The sequence below is a fragment of the Eublepharis macularius genome, chromosome 1 (assembly GCF_028583425.1).
Source record: "Eublepharis macularius isolate TG4126 chromosome 1, MPM_Emac_v1.0, whole genome shotgun sequence".
NCBI classification, from domain to species: Eukaryota; Metazoa; Chordata; class Lepidosauria; order Squamata; family Eublepharidae; genus Eublepharis; species Eublepharis macularius.
Genome location: NC_072790.1, coordinates 201756602 through 201762601, shown reverse-complemented (window position 1 = coordinate 201762601; position 6000 = coordinate 201756602).

Here is a 6000-nt window from a genome sequence, read left to right as displayed (position 1 = left end):
GTATTTTTGATGCTGTTCAATTTGCAGAATTAGGCAGGGATGCACTTCAGCAGCATGGAGATTAACACTAGGTAGCATCTACATATGAAACCGCTGTCAAAGGCACAGGAGCAGATGGTGGCCAAAAGGTTGGCAACTATCAGCATACTAATATTTTCTCTGCCCCATACCTGTCATGAGGCATGCTGTTGCATTTTGCACCAGCTGCAGCTTCTGAACCCTTTTTCAAAGGCAACCTCATATGGAGTGCATTAAAGTAATCAATCTGAGAGTTAATTTAAGGTGTAAATGGTCTCAGGAGGAACTTCAGAGCCTTCCTTCCACTCTTACACTTGCCAAGTCCTTAAACCCAATAAAACACAATCAGCTATTTTCAGACTGATTTCACCAGGGGTCTTTGTTATTCTTGCAACTGAACCAGCTGCTGGAACATTATAGCCACTGGCTCACTTCCTCCAGCATCACAGCCTCTGTAGAGCAACCTGGTGCAGTAAATGGGTGCTGAGGGGGCCAGGCTTTTAAAATCAACATTTGGAAAGTTATTGAAATTTTGTTTTTTGCAAAACGAGGGACAAAAATGATGTATTCAGACTGCTGCAAACTGGTCAAATAGTTTCAGAGAGAAAAATTACTTTCCCTAGCCATTTATACCTTTTTACAAACTGGGAGCTCATTCTGTGTCCACAAGTTCATGGATGAGTCAGGATTTGAATCTCCGTCTCCCAGTCTACTTGACAAAACCAGCTCAAGAGGGGCTGATCTTTCAAGAAAAGGTAACACAGACAGGACTAATTTAAATGCAACACTGACCAATGCAAAAGCACCACTCATGGGATGCTGCAGCCAAAGATCTTGTTTAAGCTGGGGTGCTATCCATGCAAAGCAGCTGTGTATGCCCTGTAGTTGCTTTGCACAGACAGCAGTCCAGTTTAAATGAGACACCATTGGGAGTGTAAAGTCCCGCAGACAAGTTTTTTTGCCTGGTTGTTATCAAGCTACAGGGTCAATTTGACTTGTGTAGAATCTGATCCTAAAACAAAAAAGAACCATGTACAGAAAGCCAAATGGTGATTTCCCTTCCCCCTTGCACAATTTTTTCAACTGGGCTTAAAACAATGCATTCCTTGCCTTCTATAAAGACTGGAAGAAAGTTAATCCCAACGTTCAATTTTAATCAAGAATTAGTTATTAGTCTCTTGGGAAAGTGGCTTGGAGTGGTTTGGCTTGCAAGGCAGACTTTTGTGCCCACCTCCCGAGAAATGTCTTGGCTCCTAACTCTACCCATTGAGGCTGAAAGCTAACTGGAAATCTGAGTTTATTAGTTTTCATTTTAAGCGCTGAACACATTTTCAATGTTGACTGCCTAGAAGGGATTTTTGCAGCAGTTAAGTGTTTCCAGATGTGGTTCACGTTCAACTTTAAAGGAACATTGCAATCTTTGTTTAAGGCTAGGGAGGGGGAGAGAGCGAGAGATGAAAGCTACCCCTTTATGAAAAAGAGCACATTATTTGCTATGTAGAAACAACAAAAGCATGTGGCTTAAAACTGAAGAAATTCAAAGAATACTTCAGCAAGTCATTTACACAATCTTATGAAGAGTTACTCCAGGATAAGTCTATTGAAATCAATGGGTTCAGACTGCAGTAAATCTGCATAGGATTGCACAGTAAATTACTGAAGTTTTCACAGAACGATCAGGATTCAGTTCCTATGCAGCAGAAGGTCTGACATTGCTTTTCAGTGCAGAGGGACACCTTGATCTCTCGCTTCAATACTGTGCACTAGGAGCAGTGAACTGCTAATGATGGGGATGTGTAAACACAATTCTAGAAATCCATACATCCAGTGAAACAAACAAAATAGGTATTAGTTCTACCTTAATGTATGTTATGTCTCAAAATTTATGGCAATCTATAGTCCGGATAGCTTGTGGAAGACCTATATTTTTGGAAAGAGAAATTACTAATTTGCACTTTGTACATGCTCACCTTAAGACAGTCTTCCCATGCAGGAAAAAAAGGATTAGCCTTCAGCTGAGAATTGGCTTGGCTGAAAGAACCGCAGTGGATAGGGAGATCTGGACTCTGAGCCAATGCTGTAAGTCATGTTCTTAAGGAAGGCTCAGTGAATAGTCTCACCCTGCTTGGAAATTTTTGGGGGAAAGGAATAAAAAAGACTGATAATTTAAATTCAATTGGTGCAAGTTTTGCATAACCCAAATGCAAGTCTACCCTTGGTTCACATAAATAAGTGCAAAGTTAAGGGGAGGGAGGTAAACTTCTTGTGGATTTTTCAATCACCGTATATTCTTGGCTCCTGAAAGATGGCCACTCCATGCATCATAAAAGAAGGCAAGTAACAGGGAAATGCCATTGATCATTAAATAGATGGCAGTTCATGAAAACAAGTATTTGGGTGGCAGGACAGGAACAAATATCTGACTCTCCTGTGGCCAAGTGTTAAAAATATATTTCTGTTGAGGGTGATGGACATAGGCAAGAAAGGAGAAATCCTCATTTAAATCTTGTAACAAAGGACCCAGGCAATTGAGTGAATTCCTCTATCCCAAGTAAAACAGAGCATGTGGGGGCTTTTTTTAGCAGAATGTGAAAGTGGTTCCTGCATGCTTAGTTCCGTTTGTAACCCTTATGCTTGGTCAACACAACCACCACTTTGGGTCTCCAAGGCACTGACCATACCCAGACCTGCTTACCTTTCATTAAGGTTGCTGTAATAATGTATACTATAAGATATCAGGAAATGCAAAAATGTATGGAAACTTTAGATTTCAGCTTCTATTTGCCAAGCCTTTAGGAACTAAGCTCATAATTGTTTAATGACAATGCAAGACACTATTTTTCATTAGATCACCTACTACTGGTGGTTAAAGCAAACCAACATTTTAAATTTCACAAATTCTTCAAATACAAGTAGGTCTAATAAATCCATCACCCTAAACATGCCAGTCTCAACTTCTTAGCTGAGCAAAAGAACAGCTTCCATAATAGGATTTCATATCCATCACTGACAATTTCCTAGTCAGGGGCAAGTGTTGAGTTCCCAGATTTGTCAGTATTAAGTAATAATTCCTGAAACATCATGCATTTTAACACCATTTTCTGAACTCGCAGAAATCAAGAGATCAGTTCCAACTTTTACATTCATTATGCAGGTTAAAAAATTAAACTGAACAACTGTAAAAGTGGTAGTTAGAAAATTACAGCCAGCCATCACATGGCTATTAATTACAAGGCCCATGTGATATGGCTCGAACTCCTCAGATAATAGTAAAAGGTGTCCTGGACACTTACCAACCAGTGAGAGGAAGATATTGGAGCCATTCCTTTTCAGATATAGAAGACCCCCTCTCCCCACTTGCACTTCTTGAGATTCTCCTGATTTACTCCACCAGGACATCACTAGATGGCTATTGGCAAGTTCACTCTTCTGTTACCTGTAGTACTAAACAGCAACCCCCCCGTTCTGTGCAAAAACCAATTACTGTGTTAGCGTATGTATAAGCCTAACTCTCACCATACTGAACTACCATGGTGCAGGAACTAGGAGACAGAACTGTCAACCAGCAAGTCTCCCTCAGCTAAGAACTCTCAGTGGTCTGAGGTAATCCCCTCTGCCACCATCCCCTTGCCCGCCATCCTGCAACATGGGGATAATTATGGCATATATTACAGGGCTGTTCAAAGGATTACTTAGATAAAATGTGGCTTAAAGGAGCTTAAAGCATTTTAATTTTTTCAAGTATTACTATCCATGATATTTTATGGAGAGACATTAATGCAATGTTTAGCAAAGTTGGGATTCAACTCATGTAAGTGGCATCTACTATCAGACTGATAACACACCATTTACCACGGAGCCAGGAGTAAACATAAAAGCCACAGGGGCAATATAAAAACATATCACCACTGCCCACCTGTCTTCACATAAGATGCATGCTTACAATAAAAGGACTGTTCTGAAGGAGATTCAAAAAGCTTCAATCATTAATTTCATTTATTAGGAAAGGAGCTTCAATGTATATGCAACTATGTAAACTAAGAAAGTTTTCATACTGACATTGCCAAAGCATCATAATAGAACTTATTCTACATAATCTAAATTGGCAGGAGTGGTTGGGTACGTGCCCTTCAGAAATTTTACTTTTAAAGATGAAAACTTCATCTTCATTGTCCATAACTAACATGTAAAAATAAATGACACGGCCTTTCACAAGAACTGGTACATCATCTTTATTTCTAATAAAAACCCTGAAATATAATAATCTCACCAGCTCAAATTGAATCTGAGCATACTTCATTAAATTCAGAAGTCAAACACTGTGTTATTAGAGACCAAAATTGGTTCTATACTTTAATGTTACTGTTTTGAGGGCTTAAAAAACCCACCAAAGGTAATTCTTTTATTAGATCTCTACAGCCATGAATTTGTCTCAAAGGATTTAAATATGGTTCAACTTCTAACTGCAGCAGGCCTTCACAACAAGTCCACATTAAAAAGCAGCATATGCACTTTTCTCAAAAGGAGTCCAGATAGATAGAGACAGATCATATTTGCCCCAAATTTGTTTTTAATACATAAGCTGTATAGACAAGTTGTCAATTTTGTAGCATCGCCAAACATCATCAGACAGATCACGTGTTTCCATCTTCTATAGCACAGAGAACTAGCAAACATCAGAGAGAAGCAAAGTAAACTCCTGGCAAAAGTTGAAGGAAGAATTAAGCGAATTCCAAATTTCTCCAATAGGAAATACAGTTAATCTCGACTCTTGACTCTATACCCCAAGTTGCTGCATACAAAATATAGTAGCAAAAACTCTGCTAAAATAGTAGTAATGGCCAGCTTGAGACAGTTCAGCGTAGTGGTTGCGCACGGGACTCTAATTTGGAGAGCCAGGTTTGATTCCCCACTCCTCCACTTGAAGCCAGCTTGGTGACCTTGGGCTACTCAACAGTTCTCTGGAGCTCTCTCAACCCCTCCCACCTCACAAGGTGTACATGTTGTAGGGATAATAATGACATACTTTGTAAACCGCTCTGAGTGGGCATTAAGTTGTCCTGAAGGGCAGTATATAAATCGAATATTATTATTACATTCATGAGCAAGGTGAAGTGTGTTTTGTTTCAAAACTGAGAAAGGAACCATAAAGCAACCAAAGGCCAATTCACTGAAGAAATCTATACAGCAATCAAAAATTTCTAACTATGTACACAGAAATAGTTCAATCTTTAGTCTTCATTTTCTGAGATGGGTAGAGACCTCTACACCTCGCATTAACCAAGGTCTTCTAAGATTTGAAGAGCAGCACTAGAAACGAGGGGGGGAAACCCAACTTCATCTGTTTTCAGTATGGTTATGGCTAAGCCAGACTCTGAACTCAGGGCCCCTTCTAAAAAGTTTAGTCTAACTTCTGAGACCTGCCCCCGCCTCGCACCCACCAACAGCACTCTTCGGCAGAACTCACAGAGCACTGCATAGATGTACAGGATCTGTGGACTGGAGTACCAATCAAATACTGACAGCAGAGGAGAACTTTCTTCCTCTTAAAACAAGGCAAATCAGGAAAGAAGACAAATGTGGAGGGATACTGCTCAGGTCACAAACTCACATATATGCTCCCTGCCTTGCTGCAGTTGCCATGGCTGGCATTTCAGGATATGTATGTTGCAAGATCCACACACACCCCGGAAGTTCACACTGACCAAGTGCACTATTGTGACCCTTCAAGGGCATATATTAATCCATGTGGCTAAGCATAAGAGTGTTGCAGTAGGAAAAAAAAATCGAAAGATGCACAAATTAAGTTCAATTTCTTCACTGAAAGTGCATAACACTTTACAATATTCCCCATGGCATAAAGACCAATCCCTGATTTGAATGGCTTTGAAAGAATTCACACTAAGTACACATTTACAACAGTAAAAAAACACAGATTCCAATACAAACTGACAGAGTATGAAGAAACAGGGAAGGTACACT